General features: G+C 36.3%; 1 long non-coding RNA gene across 1 annotated transcript; it reads left to right on the top strand.

Annotated features, from left to right (window-relative positions):
* Positions 1-1,625: 1,625 nt before the first annotated feature.
* Positions 1,626-11,803, top strand: LOC127869162 (uncharacterized). The gene is made up of 3 exons (XR_008044450.1): positions 1,626-1,710; positions 4,624-4,690; positions 11,656-11,803. It is a non-coding gene; the product is annotated as an uncharacterized LOC127869162 (long non-coding RNA).
* The last annotated feature ends 12,003 nt before the right edge of the window (positions 11,804-23,806 follow it).

Below are 23,806 nucleotides of genomic sequence, written 5' to 3'. Positions count from 1 at the left end.
TCCATTTAGACCAGTTTATTAAGCATGAGCACAATAATTCACTATACTATAATTATGCAATTAAATAAGATTCGAGTATTGCCGGCTGACCTATATGCAATCGTTTATTTTCATGTTTCTTGTGTTTTTCTATTCTGTAAATATAGATATCTGAGTAATAATATCACATAAAGCAAAATAAGCCACGAAATCTGGCGCAACACCCCGTAATTGATTTGCTTATGATGTAGCTAAGAACTGCGCAGAAAAAAGGCATCCGCTACTTTTTATCTCATAGAGATAACTTTTGATCGTTCATAAACATCGACCACAATCAACGCCGTATATCTTTTTAAAAGATATTTCTTGTTTCTATATGTCATCACTCTTCTGAACAATTGAAAAATACAGGGGCTTTTGGTGGTTTAATTTTAATTTGAATTATTGATATGAAATCAACATTTAACTTATATGTAATATAATTATCTGTTGAAATGTATATTATTACCTCATTGTACCCAAAAACGAATATAATGATGAAACGATACACCAATGCTTTTGTTGTTTTTAAAAAAGGAAAATAAACGATTAAATAGAGGATATTTGTTCATGTCAGTGTAAGATCGTTTGTTATTTCACGAGAGATCATATACAATATATATTCAAGAATGGCGGAGCAATAAGTGAAAATATTATTGTTCTATGATCACGAGTGAATGTTTCTTTTATGCCCCTTTTTCAAGACAATAATCAACAGCTGTTTCCCTCTCGCTGAAAAGTTACCCTTTCTCCCGTGGCATGCATCAATACATTTCAAAACACAAAATGACGTCATAAGTGTTACGAAATGACTTTGAAGCATGTGAAGAAAATTATGAAATAATTACTTTTTTATAACATGCGATACTCCAATGAACAAATACGTATACTGTACCTATATTGACTTTATCTTTATTGAATTATCTGTATATTTATCCTGATTATCGATTATAATCCGATACATTATACTTGCAATTTGACACGTGGCCCTTAATTAACACCACGGTAAGGGACATTATACTTTTTAAGGAAAATGACAGAATTACAAATCCGTTGTGTTCGACCCTTTCCGTATTTTATTGTTTGACCAGAAAAACCTTCGCACATTCATCAATTCATCATGGAGTTGAAGAAAATGTTCAGTATGAACATAATTTAATATGATATTTTTTCTATTTCAATATTCGTTACCATTGTGTAATAGTTTATTAAAAACCCAATCGGGAATCCTCGGACAATTCCGCCATACCGGCGATGTGTAGCCCACTGTCCGAAGTGTTCAGATTGTTATAAAACCCGTACGTTCAATAAAAACTCTTTCCGCGGATATGAGCCCTTTTCGTTTTTCAGTCATAACCCTAACATATATGAAGGAAGCAAATTTTGCCTCTAATTGTGTACATTTATGTTAATATGCGGAAACTGATATTGTCAGGCACAGTTATTTTCAATGATTTGTTTTCAATAAAATTTTTGATTCATCGCAACTAGACATATCAACGACGCTGTTACTGACTTGAAGAAAGGACTTTGTTTAAAAAAACATTTTGGTTCCAAATGCAGAGTAACGAATTGTTAAAAACGCTATTTTCACGACTACATAAAACATTGACACAGTAAACATCGCGGGAATATTACGTTTGTTTATTTCCGAGGAACGAACACGAAACTTCATTCTGCGTGGAATGTTCGGTAAGGCCTTTAAATAATTAATTCATATGGTTGGTTTACGATATATTTACTTATAGTCCATTACCTTTTACCACAGCACGACACTATGATAATTCGTGCCACTACCAGTTCGTGCCTCTGATATTTGTGTAGGGAGGCATTGGACGTTTCGTCCCACTGATAATATATAGACTGATAGGTGTGAAAAATACCGTATGGATGTGAATCACAACGAGACGTATATTTAGTATTTACTGTTAATTACATAAAATGACGTCGGAAACTTACCTTTTGCTTTAGAAAGCTTATGCTTTATCGTTGAAGTTCTTCTTGAATGCTCTGAGCGTTTATGAGTACATACGTACAGCTCATAGTTCTTTTTGTTCAAAGGCAAAAACAATGTAAAAAAATATGTATCATGAATGTCTATAAAATCGAGTTCAATCAACCTAATATATTGTTACAAACACAATATATGTTGCAATCGACATCAATTTGCGTGTATTTTGTTGAAACTTGATAACGAATCGTTTATGGCGAAAGATGTGAATTATCGATTAGAGCAAAGCAAAAGAAAAGGTTACACTGCACAAATTGTTTTCACCGTAGAATCTGACGATCTGGTCTTATGGTAGCAGTTGAAATTGTATTGTGTATAACAGTGTAGTTTGAATTAGGACACATTCTTAAGACTGTATTCTCGCTGCAATCGGATAAGTGTCATGTTCCATTAGTAAGTTGAATAAAATCGGGCGTATGTTTGCATTGTAAACAAGTTGTTATTAAAATAAAGATAAAATGTGGTGTTGGTGTAACTTTTACTATTTTACTAAGTGAATGAGGTTTGAAATGCTATGAAAGACTTGCTGCATCAATTAAAATATTTATTGAACATATTCCATATTTGTTTTCGGTAATAAGGCTAGATTATTTAAAGGGGCCTATTCAAAGATTCTGACATGTTTTGAAGTTTGTCATTAAATGCTTTATATTGATAAATGTAAACATTAAATTTTAAAAGCTCCAGTAAAAAATCCAAAATAAAATTTAAAAAAGGAAAAAAAAAGTAGCCCGCAGCAGGGCTCGAACCAGTGACCCCCGGAATCCTGCAGTAAAAACGATTAGCCAACTGAGCTATCTTGCCAAGCATACATAAGATGCGTATTTTATACGTTATATAAGCAATCTTCCTAGTTTCACAAATTTCAACGACAACAACAGAACTCTCCAAATTATTCAATCGTTTCGCGTTGCAACGCTTTATAATTTTTAGGTTTTTAAATCGTCAAAAGATGCATATAATGGCTTTATTAGACCATGGCAAATGTTCAGTAATACTGTTTCCTCACAAATATCTGAAACAACTTTTTTCAATTTTGTCAATTTACCAAACCGTAAATAGATCCCTTTAATATGCATGTACACATAGAAAAATATTGCAGACATACACACACGCAAAGTATAAAGTAATTGAAAAAAGAAACACCATAAAATAAACTAAACAAATAAAACAAGAAAGAATAAAGAATGAATATGCATTGTTATAATGAAATATAAACACATACAGCTAATAGATTTACAGAAAGCGAAATCCTAAGCAAGATCGAGGGACACCACACATAATCAATTGGTCCCTGTCGGCTCAGGTACTACTTATAAAGTACCCCCATGTACCCTTAGGTAAACTACTATGTTCCAGGGTACGAATTATACGCTTAAAGGCACCAAACACTATTTTCCATACACCAGGTTCCGTGTAGTAAACTTCAAAGTACCCGGGGTACCATATACACGCATACAGCTGATAAATTTACATATATTTCCCTGTGTGTGAGCGTGCTTATTGAAAGCGAAAGACTAAGCACGATCGCGGGACACCTCACATAATTAATGCTCAACTGTTAATTGTCGGCTCAGGTACTACTTCAAAGTACCCTGTGTACTATTAGTATTATGTATACTACAATGTTACCCAGGTACGGATAATACGCTTAAAGGCACTCGGCGAGATTCCAAGGCACTTTTAGTACAGTTTCCATACACCGGATACTTTGTAGTAGCCTAAGCACGATCGAGGGACACCACACATAATTTACGCTCAATTGGTCATTGTCGGCTCAGGTACTACTTAAAAGTACCCCGGGTACTCAGAAGTATTCTACAATGTACCCTGGATACGGAAAATACGCACCTGGTCATACTCCGGAAGACTTTTTAGAACTGGTATAATATACTAATATATTTTCTGTACCCCGCATACTTTGCAGTATATTTTTTAATTACCCCAGGTACTTTGAAGTAGTATCTGAGCCGACAATAACCAATCAAGCATACTTTACTATTGCTTATATAATTATCATTATATATTTCGAGTCCGCATTAAAGACGTACATTAAGTTGACAGGTGGTAATGTATTTGTTCATTTGTTTACCATATGAGTGTTTTGGTATATACATGTATTGAAATACCTGAATTGTGTATGATAAATCTAGTAGGAGATGATTGTGGTTTTCTACAAAATTGACCGGTACATTATTAAATAAAACATGTGGTTGGGGAACAGCATGGTGTGATAAAAACAACATAGCCATGGTTTTATGTAGATTAAAATCTACAAGCCATAGGTTTGCCCAGCTACTTATAACTTGTAGGTCATGGTTCAGAACAATTTCAATGTTATATATATATTTGAGGTAGTACATTAGAGGGAAGTGTCATCGGCAAAAAGGCGGGCAGTACATTGAAGGTGCTTGACTATGTCATTTACGTAAACAAGAAAAAATAATGGGCCTAGAACATATCCCTGTGGAACACCCGGCATTAAGCTCTAACGTTTGAGATATTGATGCACCAACCACGACTTTTTGAATGCAACTCCCTAGATAACTTTTTATCCAATTAAGTAAATTACCATCAAATCCATTTTGTTAAAGTATGAAGAGTAGTCCTGTGTGCCAGACGCGGTCGAACGCTTTAGAAATATCACAGAAAACCATGCATGTGAGTTTCTTTTCATCAATACCTTTCGTTATTCGATCAAAAATGTCGATTAATTGAGCGACTGTGGAGTGACCTTTTAAGAAGCCCGACTGGTTGGAGTATATAAGTTTGTTAGCAAGAAGGTGGTTGTATAAATGTTTATAAACTATCCTCTCCATCAGCTTGCCTACGCAACTTAACAATGAGATAGGACGATAGATGGAAGGATTATTCGGTTTCCCCTTTTTAAATAGAGGCATTACAATCGCTTCTTTCCATTGGGCGGGATATGTACTTTCGTTTAGTGATTTGTTAAAGAGGATACAAAAAGGCTAAGCAATAGAATTACACGTTTTCTTAATGACAATATGACTTATAAGGTCACAACCGACGGCTTTATTGGTTATTAAGCATTTAAAAACATCTATAATTTCCGATTCTGATATGGGCAGGTTATATAATTTTGAGTTAGAGATATCTGAGAATTGTGGAAGAACACCGGCTGAGTCATTCAACGACGCAATGGAGGCAAAGTATCTGTTAAAACAGTTTGACTTGTCAGTATCTGACAAATGTACGATAAGATTGCCGTCAGAGTCCGTTGACTGTAAAGGTGGTATCGAATTCGGGTGAGAATTTGTTTTTATTAGTTGCTTTAGTGTTTTCCAATATTTTTTGGATTTGAAGTACTTGGTTCATCACGAGATGTTTCTAGGTTAGAATAAAACTATTCTTCCGAATGTTTTATCATGTTAATAACCTTATTTCGAAGTTGTTTGTATTTATTTCAGTTAGAAGAAGTAGGATTATCTATGGATATGTGTTTTTGTCTATCTCGTTTAGGAGCCATTGTTCTAATAGAAGAATCATACCATGGTTTGTCATGAGGGCGCACTGTGACAAGTTTATTTGGAATGCAAAGTTTTATAAGTTCGATAAGCTTGTTCGTAAACATAACAGTTGCTTCATTTACATTAGAATCATAGATAAATTTCCATTTGTACATGTAATAAGATTGTTTAGTCGATCGAAATCGGCATATTTATACAACCAAATGTTTCTTTGAATCGGTTTGCTGTTTATTAAAGGAATTGTAACATGAATGGTAGAAGCATGATGGTCACTTACAGTTTGAGGGATAACTATTACTTCACTGTTCAAGCATGAAATGGTATCCGAGACTAATATCGGATCAATTAGTGTAGCAGTATTTGCGGTGACCCTTGTCGCTTGAGAGATAACGTTGTGCATGTTATACAGGGATACTGATTGAGAGAGGCAAGCATTGTGTTTAAATTGGTCTTCATTTATGTCCCCAAGCATGATGACGTTCTTGTTTAAATCAAGCGCTTTATCAATCATGATTTCAAACTCATTCTTTGTTACTTAATCACAATAACCTCCCCTCCAATAATCAAGGTGGAAAGGCAAACAATGACAGAAAGAAATATTTTAATGCGAAACCGGTCGGAGCGATTCGTAGCTATAAGACGAATCTCGACATTAAATGGTACATTTCACATGCATTGACAAAATTAAATACCATGACATAAACAGCGAACACAAGTACAAATATTGTCGTCGATTTGATTTGTTTCCTTTCGTCAGTTGTGGGTGTTCGTGTTTTGGTTTTATTTTTCCATTTGTTTTTTTTTTTCAAAGGCAGAGAAACATTGACAAAACTAGAATATATCCGGTAACTGTGTCTAAAACGGATACGTTAGCATTTACGTCGCCAATGTTTGTGGTTTCGGTTTTGTTATCCTCGCTAAATTAATTTATTCAACACTTACCTAGTTGTCTCAATGCTCTGACCAGTTATTTCTACAATGACGGTGTACGGAGTCGAATTCTTGTTATACTTGTCTGTTGCCACAACCGAGAGTTGGAACGAGTTGTTAGGGTACGAATGAAGATCCGCGTTCGTTACTATGGTTCCATCTAGAATTGCGCAATAGATTATGCTTGTACACAAGCTATCATTAATTATTTGAAGATTTATGCGGCAAATACCATCTGTTTTTAAGATATGAAAATGAAGGTAGTTGTACGCAATATAATAAATATTAGTACAATACATTTTCAAATTTTACCGAACCACAAAAAAGTAAAGCAAGCAATTTAAGCAAATTCAGTAGGCGGACACTATAGAGTACCGCCGTTGTAATTGAAAATTCGTGTATACTTCAATAAATTACCTTTTTATGGACACTTTACATCGTAGATTTTGGATTTGGGGATAAAAAATTTAAATTGCGTCGCTGTGTTGAACGCATTTTTTCAAATTCAAAAAATACAGAATTTATGTGCTAACGAAATAGTCATTTTTATGACGAAATTGTGTGCTGACGAAAATAAATTGGTCAACCCACGGAATCATTAAAAAAAATTAAAATACTTTTACAGTGAATGGCTTTGTTTGATACATTATTCAGTGCATTTATGTTAACTCGTATTCCCCAAAAGCTTATTTTTGAATCGAACCACTTATTATGGTTATTAAATCTAAAGCACACTCTTAGATCAACTATGGGGCGTTTCCATAACAGGGCGGAAACCTTTATACATTTCGTTACCGCGTAAATGATTCACTCCGCGTAAAATGCTTACTGAACAACCTACTCGGAGACATGATGAATGGGCACGTGGCATTCGGGGTACAGGACAGCATACTGTAGATGACGTTATCGTTTTCCACGTCACTTCCGGTAGCGGTAAACACGGTGTCGGTAGCGCTGAAGTCTTTTGCGACGAGGCTAAGTTTTAGGCAACCCTATGACGACAGGTAAAATCGTTTGAAGACTCAATAAAACAGTTTGAAGATTCTGAAAGCAACTCAATGGCATCGTGATCCAAAATAAGGTTGATTCTATAAAACTAGTCCTCCGAACAGGCTAATCAAGGACGACACTTTCCGCTGTTATTGTGTTTTTCGTTTAAAGAACTTCAAATCCGGTGCCAGCGCAAAGTGTCGTCCCTTATAAAGCTGTGCGGACTGCACAGGCTTTTCCGGGAAAGCAATTAACGCACATGCATTGAGACACGTTCTCCTAGAGCGAAGATAATTAAATACAATGTCTGTAAAACTATGTAAAACAGGAAATCTCATGGTAAAAATAAAAAAGCTCATTGGGTAAATCTTATGTGTTTGATATGGAAAATTTCAGAAAGAATTTGTTATAAGAAATTCTAACATCTTTTGCTTGCACAAATATAAAATGTTAGTCATATAGGCAGATGGGATAATCACGTGACAAACATGATGGCGACGTTCATGCCTTGACATGTAGTTTACGATGTCGTATACTACGGAATCCTTTGAACAGTACAAATATTGTGCGTCGCCGCGACTGCCGCGCAAACTATCGTGTATGGCTTCGTGTGTCTAGTGTCGCCCTTTGAACACGACACACGAAGCGAATCACGATATTTTTCGCGACAGTCGCGGCGACGCACGATATTTTGTCGCGACAGTCTCGGCAACGCACCATATTTTTCGCGCCAGTCGCGGCAACGTACGATTTTTTTCGCGACAGTCGCGGCGACGCACGATATATTTAACACGATATATTGCCTTTTGGACTACCTACACAAACGCGATATATCGTGTTAAATATATCGTGCGTCACCGAGACTGTCGCGCAAAATATCGTGTATCACTTTGTGTGTCTAGTGTCGCCTTTGCTGAAAGAAGGGCGAGATTATACTAGTAGATGGCATTATCCGGATTCCGTAGTATACCATTTATTACGTTTGTTAATTGTTTAAATGTCCCTCACTTTCCAGCCATATCGGCAATAAATGGATAAGCGTGAATAACGTATTAATATTCGCGCTATACATCGACTTTACGCTGTGAAATGTCTAAGCGGGTCACAAAATTACAGCTCCTGCCCTCTTGCTGATATGGTAGGAAATCGAGCGGCATTTAAACAATTAATACAAGTATTAAAGCGTATAAAACGGTGAAAAATACCTGTCTCGGCATGGACGTCACCATCTTTTTTTGTCACGTGATTACCATATCGTATAAGGCACACACAGCTGTTTAAACGATTTTAATTAAAACAAACCGTAAGACGTTATATCGGGAGACTAAAGGAATTATATTAAATCAATAAATTTCATAAACACGTTTTAATTTTAACAAACACGTTTTTTTTTTGATATCTTAAACATAAATCATGTTTCGGCCATAGCTGTCATCAGTAGTCTGATTCGAAGCATAAACACAAGAAGTGACGTCAACGTAATACAGTAAAGTAACGTCGTTTGGCAAACAAAAAGACATAATGCGCAATACAAAGATGGATCAAAGTTGATACAATACTATATAAGTAATACTAAAATTTATTTTTAAAGTATCTAAATAACGCTGAAGAATTCTCGCAAGGCGTCCTTAATTAAGCATATGTTGTTCGGCTTACTGCTAAGGTTGTCGCTCGTCGGTGCTTTGTTATCGTTAATATGGACGGTGAAAATCTTCTCCGCCCCTTTGACCCCCGCGGCGTCGCTGTACTCAATGTGCAGGTTGTAAAAGGGGTTCGTGTCGTAGCTAAGCGACCGCCCCGCAACCGCCTCGCTGACGGAGGAGATCACCCATACTGAAAGAAATCGTGCAGTCGTAAAGACATCATAACTATGGGACATTCTCAAGAAAACATGTTTATTTATTTTAATTTACTGGCATGTCTTCAAAAGAATGTATGTTTTGTATTATCTGCAAACGCATGTTTGTTTTGTACATGCAAGTTACTGATGCTTACATCAAATAAACTGTCCTATTCTGTTCTATAAATATACTTCAATTTTGTATTTTGGCGATTTTAATATTATACATACTGAAAATAGTAGATATGGCGTCATAAAGAAGTTGTTTAAATAAGTAGAACTTGAATGACGTCACTAGATGCAAGAATATGATAATTACTGAAAGGTAATACTTATAACGTAAACTGACGACATAAAAATACTGTTTATACTGAAATTATGTTCATCAATGTTTCTAAAGATAGAAGAAAAATGTAAGCCTATCCTGTATGTATAGATGGACGTGGCGTAATGGATATTGTGTCCGCTTAGCGACTGAGAGGTCATGGGTTCGAATACCACTGCGGAAGCTTTCTTTTGATCCCCAGTCTCTGAGACACCAAGTTACGCAGAAAACAAACTCAATAGCGTTTAATTAAGCCTGAGGTGTTTTATGCAGTATAGCCAAAATAAATAGGTATATACTGTTTTAAAACTTCTGTGGCGGGCTCGTATTTGACGTTAAACTCGTTATACGTCGGTGACGTTTAAACGCAGTCAGCTGCGTCCTCCGCTAACGTCAACGTCGTGAGTAGCTTTTCCGCAGTCTGCCACTCGTCCAGAGTAGACGCCGTCGGCAAACTCGTTATCTTTGGACCCTTAAATGATACAGTATACATTGGGTTTCGTTTGGAACTTGACTAAACCCATTTATGCCTAGAGTCTTTAAAAAGGCATTGGCAAACAGCGTAGACCCAGATGAGACGCCGCTTGATGCGGCGTCTTATCTGGGTCTGCGCTGTTTGCTTAAAGGAATTTCTGTAAGAAATATTCTTAATATAGAAATAAATATACTCGACATCCCTATTTTTGGAAATAAATTGATCCAATTTAGAAGGATGGGAGAGTCCACTAGGCATAAATGGGTTAATGTATTTGCTTGAAGTGTCGTTTCGTGCACAGGCACTGTCTAATCTTGAACGACACTTAATGCGCATGCATTAAAACCAATTTTATCAGAAAGACGCTCTCGTGTGGATGTACAAATCAACGTTAATCGCGACGTAAATATCAACGTTTCTTACGACGTAAATATCAACGTTATTCACGACGTAAATATCAACGCTGCTCACGACGTGAATATCAAGATTTACTCAACACGTAAATATCAACGTTACTCAATATGTTAATATCAACGTTACTCACGACGTTTTAGACTTTGACGACGTAAGTATCCGTGGTTTGAAGAATGTCGTCAGTGCACGTGACGTCAAGATTATACGTTGCCTTTGTCTCAAAGTCCAGAGCTCCAGCCGTCTTTACGATTTGGTTGCCTGAAAGACGTCTGTGCGTGAGCTTATATACGTCTTATTCTGCGAAAACTGGACTTAATGCACGTGCTAAAGCGTCATCTCAGATCAGCCTATGCAGTTCCCACAGGCTTATCAGGGACGACACTGTCCACATGAACTGGATTTTTAATAAAGAGGCTTCCTTTAAACAAAACAAATAAATACCATAAAAGCGCAATTCATGGAATAATGAATTTGGGAAACGCATGAGGAAAACGCGTTGTTTATTTTCAGATGTGTTTGTGTTAAATTCGTAAATCGATCGACCTAAGAAATCCAAGAAAATTAATACCCTACAAAAAATAATTATTCTACACTAATACGAGAGATCATGAACTAACCAGTGACGGCGAATGGTCCTCCGTCAGCGCTCGTCATTGAGCAGGTGGCATCAGACTTATCGAAAGTAACAAAATCCAACGTCTTTAACGTCAACGTTCCGCTGACGTCCTCGTCGACGTCACTGGAACCCCAAGGATTAGTAATCAACGGTGCCTACGGAAAAATTGTAAAACGTCATCCCAGATACGCATGTGCAGTCCGCACAGGCTAATCTGTGACGAAACTTTCTTCATAAGGTGGATTTTCGTTCAGAGATGACCCCGTTTTCCCAGAGCGAGATACATATAAAAGATATTAGTTGGTTCTGGTCGATAATTTTTATTTGAATAATTATTATTTACGAATAGTGCAACCGCGTTCAATTCATAGAAACATTTATTAAATAGCATTTATTGACAAACATTACTTCCTTGCAATATAGCCACATCTCAGTTAAAATATTCACCAATGAGAATGCAATTAACATCTCACCTTACTTAGAACTTAAACCTAGCATATGACAAACTTTAAAAGGCTTTAACATGCACACTTTTGTTTCTCTAGAGCGATGAAAAAGAGGCCCTTGACGTACCGTACTGATGATGTTCACAATCAGCGTCTCTCTGACGGTGGACACGGAGTCGCCGCACGTGTTCTCGGCGTTCACGGCTCCGGAACTTTTGAAATCGAATCCGCGCGGATTATGGGCGTACACCAGGTACTCTGCATGGAGATGCAAACACTGCTAAATTGGTCGTTGTCGGCTCATGTCCTACTTAAACGTACCCCGGGTACTCTTAAGTACTCTCGTAAGTTATAAAATATGCACAAACTACCGGTACACAAAATAAACATACACACACACACATAATGCATCGTTTCTATCCCTTATGATTAAAGTGATAAGATCAACACACGCTATCATTAAAGTGACATTTATATTGTTTTACCGGAACTATTTTTTTTACAAATAGCGTGTGTGTTCTTTAACAAATATAATAATTTGCAAATTGCATAAAGTAAAAAGAAAATTCGTTGCATTCTGTGAAAATTGATTTTTATTCACTCATGATCATAGAAAACAATATTTTTATTGATCACTCGTGAATTAAAATCGATATTTCCCAAATCCAACAAATACCCTATATATATATCAATGACGTAAATGGTGACGTAACGTACGAGTATTTTATTTTGCGGTGTCACAGTACTTTGCTCCAAGGGTAGAATGCCCGCGGCAAACGCAGTATCGCTCAAGTAACATGGTGGAACTTGAAATAAACATAAAGAAGATCTTAGACGTATTTTTTTATATTAAAACGACATAGTTTTACCCTTTGAGTACAAAAAAGAAGAAATCCACCTTCGTAGCGTTACGTTTTGTTGACAAAGTGTGATTTTCTATTGACGCAATTATCTTTTTACACATAAACAACATTTTGATACAACTTAATTTGACGAAAACAATCCGAAGAAAGTGTAATTAAAAAAATAAAAATATCACACTTTTGCTAGAAACATAGAACGCATTGGGTTTAGTAACAATACATTGAGCAATTGATCGACGGAATAGTCTTCCGAAACTTGTGAGCGATCGAGCGCAATACAAGTACAGTGGTATTTAATTTGCGATATTAGAGGTGAGCGTAAGGTGCAAAATAACAAAAGTCATTGTGTAAGTATTTGCTGATCATCTACCAAGCGCATACAGCTTATTAGATGGTGTCATTTTGCATTAATAACAGTTTAAAGAACAATAAAAAGTATGTGTCGTAAAATATGTAGGGTTTACCAAAATGAAACGAATAGAAATAAAAACTCTGCTTTAAAAATTAATGCGGGGCAAAATGGACCATGCGGGCGACTAATAATTATATGTAAAAATACGATACTCATTTTGATCAAATGTGTGTAGTGTTAAAGGGGCCTTTTCACAGATTTTGGCATGTTTTGAAGTTTGTAATCAAATACTTTATATTGATAAATGTAAACATGAAACTTTAAAAGCTCCAGTAAAAAATCAAAAATAAAAATTAAAAAAGGATTAAACAAAAAAGTAGCACGTAGCAGGGCTCGACCCAGTGACCCCCGAATTCCTGAAGTAAAAACGTATTAGCAAACTTACCTATCCTGCCAAGCATACATTACATGCGTATTTTATACGTTATATAAGCAATATTCGTAGTTTCACAAATTTAAACGACAACAACAAATTATTTAATTGTTTCGCGCTTTATAATTTTTAGTTTTTTAAATCGTCAAAAGATGCATATAATGGCTATATTAGACCATGGCAAATGTTCAGTAATACTGTATCCTCACAAATATCATAAATAAACCGAAAATTTGCGAATCTGAAACAATTTTTTTTAATTTTGTTAATTTACCAAACTGCGAAAAGTTCCCTTTAAGATTGGAAAAAGATACGTATATTCAAAGAGGAATAGAAACACTCAATCTCCACGCAGAGTTGTGGTTCCTTGCTCTAACATTCCATCTCTGACATAACAAGAAAATCCTACCAGATTTGGTAGGATTTTTTTTAAATATTATACTATGAAAAATTATATTATTTTCATTTATATTTTGAAAATAGTGTTTAAGTTTAGGTTAATAAAAAAAATTGCCTTAATTAAAAAAGTAAATATAACAACGGTAAAACTATTGTACCACGTGGCTAGGCTTTCATCACGTGGTCGGTTATGAAGGCAAGGGTTTGAACCAGCTATGATGGTTCCAGTCAAATCTCTGCGTGGAGGTTGAGAAACCCTAAACCAAAAGCTGTGGCGTCGTGTAAACAATGACTTCATCATACATATATTAATAGTTTTATCCAAGCAATTATTAAAATTCTTAAATAAACCCGAGTTTATAGCATATTGCATATTTCGACAATTAATAGATCTATATTTCCACATCAGGCAAATGGTTTGTGAAATTAAAAATCACAATGTTACACATACCGCCTAGGTCCGATACTGTGAGAGAATATAGCAATGTTTTAGACGTCACTGACTCCGCTATTGACGTAAAGTAACCGCAGGAAGGTTAACTAACACCGGAGGCTGAAAGAGAAACAGACACTAATTTTTGAGTCTTGTTCTGAGAAAACTGGGCTTAAATCATGTGCGTAAAGTGTCGTCCAAGATTAGCCTGTGCAGTCCGCAATGGCTACTTTCTGCAGTTTCTACTCAAAAATCCAGTTAAGGCGGAAAGTGTCGTCCCTGATTAGCCTGTGCGGACTGCACAGGCCAATCTGTGACGACACTTTATGCACATGCATTAACTTGATTAAGCCCGATTTTCTCAGAACAAGACACATTTAATGAAATGAGCTGGTTCGATTAGAAAACGGGGTTTAAAGGGACCTTTTTACGTTTTGGGAAATTGACAAGATTAAAATTAATTGTTTCAGATTCGAATATTGTTGTGTAATTATGATATTTGTGAGGAGACAGTAATACTGAACATTTAACATGACGGTTGAATATGGCAGATGAATATGGTTGGATACAGATTGACCGACATGCATATAGCGCGACGTTTTCTTTACTCGATAATTCCTGTCGTACTTTTTTTAATTTATAAAAACACTATTAGGCTTTGTTTTATTTTAAGTTACAGTGAAATTACCTTTGACCAATGGTGGAAAATGAGAGGGGCGTAATTACCTCTTTGTTAGTATACCAAGTATAATCCATGACAGACATACAGTTGGGCTGTTCTTCGTCTTGGATTACTTACGTTGTTTTCAAGATCCACTGCGTAATAATATCTCGCGCTAAAGACTTTGCCGTCGTCGCAAATAATCCCGATGTTATGAACGGGCGTGACGTCATAGTTCAAGGACGCTCGAGGGCGTCCCTTGAACCAAATCTGAAACGCTATAAGAAGGGAAAAAAACAAGCGATTGTTCATATAAATTGTATCACGTTTTCATGCCTGCTTTAACAAAATAAGACCGATACTGAATGTTGAAAAAACACCCGCAGGGTAGTGACACCATCTTGTTTAATTTCTTTTGCAGTGTTCAAACGAAGATTGATGGAAAAAAACAAACAAATAAAAAACATTCATCGATTGTTTGCGAATCTTTATATCTTTATATTTATTTACTTTTAATTATTTATTTATTTATTTATTTATTTACTATATATTTATATTTATATTTTTATAACGTTTGACCTTTGACGTTGATTTTCAGATTTGACAGATGACATCAAGCAGATATGACGTCATCAGAATCTTTAAGGCTGAACGAGTTTAGCTCCAGAGCGGAGACGGAAGTGTCTTCTAGGAACTGATATGACGTCATAGGAAACGACGTTAGAACTGGGTCCTACGAGGAAATGGATTGTAAAATAAATTTCATTTACAATTGCAAAATGGTTTATAACCGTTTATTGCTTTCCCCGAGATTAAATAAAGAGACCTCTGGAAGCAAAAGATGAAGCGTTACCACTTTGTTAGGCTTGCTGAAGAAAATATTAGAAGAAAAACGCCTTTTTGATAAGTTTTTTCGCATTCTCGAGAAAAAAAAGCGTTACAAAATCTGTCATTATTTTTCCAATTACGCGTGATGAATAGCCATAAATTAAACAATATCTCCTTTAAACATATAGTAAAATTCTTCTTAGAATCTATAAAAATTATTTTGAAAACCGTCATTTAACCAAACTTTGAATGAAAAAGTCATTTTAAGGTCAACCACGATTCCGGTATCCTACAGACGTACCTCATCAACGATATTGACGTTGAAAGTCCCGGTGATGACGTTGACGGGGTTGCCGTCAGTACACCGTATCGTTAACGTCAACGGCACGGCCTGGTCGTTGAAGTCGATGGCAGCTTCAGTCACGGTGCTAGAGATCCTGACTTCAAATTCAAAGGAATTAAACAGCACAAAAATCATTTGCTTGTGCGCATAACGAGAGTATTTCATCGAAAAAAGAGACATTAAAAAAAAATACAAATAAACACACTTGTCACACATACTTTCAATAGCTTATGAAAAACGAAGATTTTCAAAGATCGAAGCGTTTAATTGTTTCAATTACAGTATCATATTAAAAACAAATAATACTGGTATTATGTTCAATTCATGCACAGAGTGTTAGCAACCTTAAAGTGATATAACGATTCTGACTTCCATTAAAGAGGAAATCGTCGTTCCGGATTAGCCTTTTTAGACTAGACAGGCTAATCAGGGGCGATTTATGCATCTAAAAAATAGGACAATACTTTAAGCACATGCCTAGTTGTTTCGTCAGACAAAAATTCACTTATTCTCCCTATCGAAACCTTTTTGGCGCTTCTATTTGGTAACGTACTCACGTCCCAAAAAAGCACAATGAAGTGACCGCTTAACAACACTACTAGACTTTATCAACTTTCAACAGCGATACTTTCGTAAATAGTAAATGGCTCCCAATAAGCAAGAGTTTTGTAAATTTATAATAGCTTAGTATCAGGAATATACTTGAGCATACTTAAGCCAATGATCTGACTCAACTAAGTGTGTTTTCTTAATTAATGTATTATTTATTCATTCATTTTAATTTATTTATTTATTTTGTTATTTATTTATTAATTAAATTGGTGTTCATAAAAGCTTTTTTGAGTTGCTAGTACGACTCAATCCTGAGTTTGCATAGAAATATGTGCGTATTCTTATCAAAGGGGGAAATCGCGTGATAGTCAAGATGGCGAAGTCCATAGCGGCAAAAAATAAGTGTCTCGACAAGAATGTCGCCACTTTTACTATCAAGTGATTACCCCCTCTGTTATAGCTGGGATTATGAACGTCGCCACTTTTACTATCAAGTGATTACCCCCTCTGTTATAGCTGGGATTATGAACGTCGCCACTTTTACTATCAAGTGATTACCCCCTCTGTTATAGCTGGGATTATGAACGTCGTAACTTTTACTTTCAAGTGATTATCTGTTTATCTGGGATTTGAGATTGTTCGTGAGCAGACCGACATTCTTCATACTCCGCTACGAGGAAACTTTATTCTTATCATTTTAGTTGTGCAAAAAAAGAGAAAAAAGCTCACATGCAAAACACGGAGCACTAATGTTTCTAATGATTATTCACCTGGTTGAGAAACATTCACCGGTGACGTCACATTTCTGATCTCATACACGGTGGTGGATGGTGACAGAACACGCCGTATCCGGGTCGGTAGTTGTAAACTTCCCGAGTAACATCTGTGTGACAGTGGAGTCAGAGACGTTAGGGGAACTTCCGGGGATCCCGGATACAAAACTCGGCGGCTGCCAAAACAAAAGGACAATAAAAAAAAATCAATTTAACGGCCAGGCGTCCTTTTGGGGTTTTCGTTTGGTTAATATAAGCGCATTTATGTGAATATCTATTATTGAGGACTCTTGTACCGCGATGACTCCCGGTTCACATTTTGTTCCGGAATAACCACAAAGGCGGGAATATTTATTGTTGAGGCAACATTTGCCGGGATGATTTTTTAAAACCTTTTATTCCGAAATTCATATAAACATACAGGGATTCATACTATTTATTAATATATCATAACAGTACCAATACATACTACAATAGAATATAGCATGTAATGAACAAAAGTACATTTGGTAGATATATATTCGTGTAATCCTCATATACATTTCTTGAAAAAAATGCATTGAAATGCAAGAAAAAAAGGAAGAAAAGCTGCACGCAGAAAAAAACCTGGACAAAGAAACAAAACCATTTCGATTTACTCATCCTTAAATTTGTTTTCAGTGACAAATGTATAGTTTATATATATGATTTTTTGTTTTGTTATCATTTGGGTCTAGTATAACTACATTCATTTGAATATCTATTATTGAAGGCACATTAGCTGGGATGACTGTTTGGTATCGTTTGGTTTCGGTGTAACCAAATTTACTTGAACATCTATTATTGAAGGCGTATATGCCGGATTGTTTGATCGGTTTACGGCTAATCCAGTTAATTTGCGCATGTTAGACAACCTACCGTATCAATGACTGGTTGTGTGAACGTCGCAGTGACGTCATTGTCGCCATCTGAGCAGTCGACGTTGATGACGTAAGGTCCGTTCGCTGCTCTTAGCGTTCCCCCCTCATTTACGTTAATTGTAAACCCTGAAAACGTGCAAGCGATGTGTTATATTGACACGAGCCTCGCTCTGGGATAACGGGGCTTAATGCATGTGCGTAAAGTGTCGTCCTATATTAGCATGTGCAGTCCAAACAAGCTAATCAGGGTCGACACCTTAGTTACAAAAGTTTAGGCAAAATGGCGGGCTAATCTGGGAAGACACTTTTACAATATGCATTTAACCCCGTTTTCCAAGCGCGCGTCCACACGCAGTGTTAAAAATGCTTTAATCTAAGAAAATTGCGTAAAATAATCCTACTGCATCGACAAGAAACAACATTTATTTTATGCTTTCCGGTGGTTTATAGAGAAATATCATTGCGTTCAAACAGTGAAAATTAACAGAGAAAACTATCGATAATTTTCACTGTTTACTGCGAAATGACGTCATTTTTTTACAAAATGACGTCATTATCCCAGCAAAATTCATTAGTTAAACTCTTTAAAAATGTATATAAACTTTTTAAAAAATCATAAAATAAAAAGAAAATTTGTTGGATTCGGAGGAATATCGATTTTACTTCACTTGTGACCATAGAAATTATATTTTTTTCACGAGTGGCGCACACTCGTGGCTGCGCCACTCGTGAAAATATTATTTTCTATGATCACTCGTGAATTAAAATCGATAATCCACCGAATCCAACAAATATCTTCTATTTAAATTAAACATTGAATAACAGATTTATTATAAGAAAGCATATGATTGCTTTTATTTTATTTTGTTCTTCGGTTTTTAGAAGACTGATCGACGTTTGCACGTATTTAACAGCAAACATATTTGTGGGTTTTTTAACCGATGTTCTTGATTTAAACTCACTTAATCCATAAATGTTCTGATTATTTGACACTCTTTTTTTGGCAATTATCTCTATAAATGTTAGTTATTAGCGCTGATGCAGAAATCCAAGTAAAGACCCCTAAAGCACTAAGCGGACAATTAGCTGTACTGTATAATGCATTTGATGACGTCATCTTGTTAACATTTATGACGTCATTTAACGGTTACCTACAAGAACTAATCTTTACTAGAAGTATAGATAATAATTTATTACTGCCCTTTTGCATTGCAATATATATCAGATCAGGCTTAAATAATAATATTATCTTTGGATATTCGAGCCAAGTATAATATTTTATAAAACAATAGGACAATAGCCTATTTTTCTGTGTATCATACATCCGTGAACACATTTTAAACAGATAATAAAATATAATCGCTAGAACGTTGATTTTTTTGGTAGAATATATATGTATTCATAACGTCATTAGCACTTGCGCTTTACATTTGTATGGTACGTTTTTTTTTCATGGCATGTGTGCTTAAAATATATTACATCTTAGTATCAAATTGTTGTTGTTTTTTGTTAAATTTGAATCGTTTTTACCTTTTTATTGAAACAGATGACTAAAAAGTTGATCCCTAGTATTATAATATTGATTATAAAACAACGCCTACTAGTAACAAACCGGATATAAAAGTCATATCAGGCAACTTTAATATCAACATAACGATATGATTAAAAACGCTACTGTGATATCATACAGTAGAAAATGGCGCCTCGACGTGAACTAACTTAGCCAATGAAACATTAGTATCATATAAAACTTAAACTTCATGAGCCTCGTTCGTTGAAAACTAGACTTAATGCATCTGCGTAGTGTCGTCCAGATTATCATGTGCAGCCGACACAGGCTAATCAGGGACGACATTTTCCGCTTAAGCTGGATTGTCGTGTAGAATCGACTTCATAAAAACAAAAACAACCTATAAAAGCGAAAAGTGTCGTTCGTTTGTTGGCCTGGGTCCGCTCAGGGACGACATTCAGCGCATATGCATTAAACACAGTTTTCAGGGACGACATTCAGCGCATATGCATTAAACACAGTTTAGTTTTCAGGGACGACATTCAGCGCATATGCATTAAACACAGTTTTCAGGGACGACATTCAGCGCATATGCATTAAACACAGTTTTCAGGGACGACATTCAGCGCATATGCATTCAAACCAGTTTCCCAAGAACGAGGCTTAATTTTTTGTTATTTTTTCCAGTTTATTACTTGATGCGACACCGGCAATCACTTCAAAAAGGGCGTTTTCCGGCACTCTTGCAGAGCAGTTAACGGCGTCGTCGCTATCGGTGACGCTGAACGTGTGAAGGGTCTCGGTGGCGTGCTTAAGACCGTCGAAAATGTTAGTTCCGGTCGCAGGCAGTGCGGTGAAAACCGGCGGCTGAAGTCAAATAATATAATCATTTCACAGGATATTACGTCATCACTTTGGAATATTTTCTGTTACTAGTTGCCATTCGACACGGGTTTTCGCTGAATTTTAAGCGAGACAAAATTACACGTCAAGTCAATAATTGTTATTAATATTCAAAGACCACATGCCCAATATATGAAACAAACATCTGGGAAAGCCGGAGCTTCCCAAGCAATCAGGAACGACACTTTCCGCCTATGCTAATATGGAATGACACTTTGAAAATCCCATGCATTTAACCCGGTCTTCTCAGAGCGAGGCTCATTTTTTCAAACACAACGTTGTTAAACTCCAAAGCAAACAACATAAAAGGTGTGCCGGCAGGCTTACGCGCAATTGCGTGCATGGGTTCAAGTGAAAAACAATCGAGTCGAAGGTTCACTGTTTAAGTAAACATATATAACGATGTACAGCAGTTTTTGAAAGTGCATTTTAAACCATCAGGGCTGGTCGTTTTTCAAAGAGTTTTTAAATTTATACAAATAGTTTAGTGCTTTCCAAGCAATTCATCAGGATTCCCATACCCTATAATAACGTGAATGCAACTTACTGAGTCGACAATGTTGACGTTAAACGTCCCCGTGATGTCATTAAGAACGTTCCTGTTGTTCCACTTGATTGTTAACGTAAGGGAAACAGGCGGGTCATTGAAGTCGATAGACGCCTGGGTAACGGCGTTACTGATCCACACTTCAAAGTCTGTAAAACTATGGTTCTAAATTTCAGCCTTTACGCAATAATATTTCAAAGCGGAAAATGTCGTCTGAGCGTACGCGGAATGCACAGGCTTATCTGAGACGACCTTTTACGCAGATGCATTAAGCCCCGTTTTCCAAGAACGAAGCTCGTATGTGCTATGTTTACCTATGTGTCATGTTTACTTATGTGTTATGTTTAGTTATGTGTTATGTTAACTTATGCTTTATGTTTACATATGTGTTATGTTTACTTATGTGGTATGTGTACTTATGTGGTATGTTTACTTATGTGGTATGTTACGGCGCCTCCCTTAAAAAACATTAAGCGAACCGCTCTGTGAAAATGGGGTTTAATGAGCGCAAAGTTTCTTCCCAGATAAGCCTGTGCAGTCTGCATAGGCTAATCCGGCAAACACTTTCCGCCTAAACTGGATTTTTTGCTAAGAAGAGACTTTTTTTAAACGAAAAATATCATAAAAGCGATAAGTGTCGTTTCTGATACATACTGCACAGGCTAATATGGGATGAAACTTTCCGCACATGCATTAAACCCCTTTCTCACAGAGCGCGGCCCATTTATTTTTTTCTAAATTGTTACCCGGTTTCTGGGGATCGGTCGGTGACGCCACTTTTCTGATCTCATAAACGGTTGTCACAGGTAACGTCACAGAACACGTGGTATCTGGGTCCGTAGTTGTGAACTTTCCCAGTGACGTCGCAATCACGTTGTCGTCTGAGACGTCAGGGGAATTCCCAGGAATGCCAGATACAAATGTCGGCGGCTACTCGGAATAAAAGAAATAGAGGATATTTGGTGGATCTGGTAGAATATGGATTTTAATTCAGGCTTGATCACATAAACAAATCTATGATCACGAGTGAATTTAAATCGCTTTTCCAGCAAAGCAATTGAATTTTATTTTATGCTTACAAATGACTTTTTTGGTATTTAACCTGGAGAATTACTCTAAAATAATGGCATCACGACATATAAACAATAACGTTATTTCACTGTTACTTTCACTGTTTTAAACAGTGCATTGTCATTTTTAATTGACTGATATTTCTCTATAAACCACTGGAAAGCATAAAACCCTAAATGCAACACATGAATCACGCTCTGGGAAAATCCACTTAACGCATGTGCGTAGAGTGTCGTACAAGATTAATCAAGGATGACACTTTCCGCCTTTATTGTAATCTTCTTTAAAAATGCCGTCTCTTCTGAGCAAAATTCCAGTTTGGGCCGAACATGTAGTGCCCGATTAGCATGTGCGGACGGCAAAGGCTTATATGTGACGAAACTTTACGCACATGCATTAAATTACATTTTCCTAGATCTCGGCTCAAACATAAAACTTAGCGGGATGACCTAATTACAGCTCCACTAAGGAAATCGGCGGGTAGTAAAGTCAAGATATAAAGCGAATTTTAATATGAAACGCAAAACATTTTACTGATATGGCTGAATAGTGAGCGTCATTTAAAAAATAATTAATGTAATAAAGGGTATAAGACGCCAAAAAATAACTGTCTTGGCATGGACGTAGTCATCTTGACTATCACGTGATTACCTGCTCTGTATATGGTGGCTAAACATAAATCATACTTTCATTTTATTGAGGCCTGAGAACAACTAGGTCCTGTTAATTTAAAATATAGCTACCCTAATGACGCATTCGGTACCCCTTGCAGATTATCATAATCGGACTCGGTAGAAATACGGGTTGAAAGTAGTCCGCCCACGTTCTAACAATGTTACAACAACAAAAACAATAACAACGATGGCGTCCATAATTCCTGTAGAGTTTGTACTTGCTCTGGCTTCAGAGCATAGAAAATCCCCATTTTCATCTTTGCGAAATGTAAACAACTCGCAAAACCGGCCATGTTTGTTTTTACTATGTAATTTTGCTTCGCGTAGGCCCGCGTAGGTAGACCGCAATTCCGCTTCCGAAATGTGTATTCATACTATCTCCTTCGAGGTACTTATCCGTTGTTTGACGGAAAGGGCCGAGAATGTGCGATTGCCTCATGACGGTGTTGCGCATGAAATGTTTGTAAATCTTCATAACATGTTTAAGGACTATCATATTTTCAGCTGGAAAAACATGCTCAGCAATGTAAGATATTTTTATTGTATTTTTTGAAGATTTCGCGGAGAAAAAAAAAAAATTATTTTAAATGTTAAAATTGGCATAACTTCACTAAAGTTTAACCAATTTTCAAATATGTTTCAGTTTTGTAATTCTTATGTAATTCTCTTAAATTTTATACAAACATCAATGGATACTCAATTTTGTTTTCGATACCACAACATCATTACTTACCTTATCAAGGACTGGCTGGGTGAACGTTGAACTGACGGCGGTTACGGCATCTGTGCAATCAACGTTCATGACGTACGGACTGACAGCTGCAGCCAACGTCACTCCTGCTTTCACGCGGATACTGAACGCTGAAAAGAAAAGTGGTTTTATTTCATTTTCATTACAGACATTGTTTGTGAATATTATACGCATCATATATAGTTATCACGAATTTAACGAACTGTTTGAATCTGTGTTGAAAACGTTTGGCTTATATTTCAGTAGGAAAAGAGAGCA

The sequence above is a fragment of the Dreissena polymorpha genome, chromosome 2, assembly GCF_020536995.1.
Source record: "Dreissena polymorpha isolate Duluth1 chromosome 2, UMN_Dpol_1.0, whole genome shotgun sequence".
NCBI classification, from domain to species: Eukaryota; Metazoa; Mollusca; class Bivalvia; order Myida; family Dreissenidae; genus Dreissena; species Dreissena polymorpha.
This window is presented reverse-complemented; position numbering and strand designations above follow the sequence as displayed.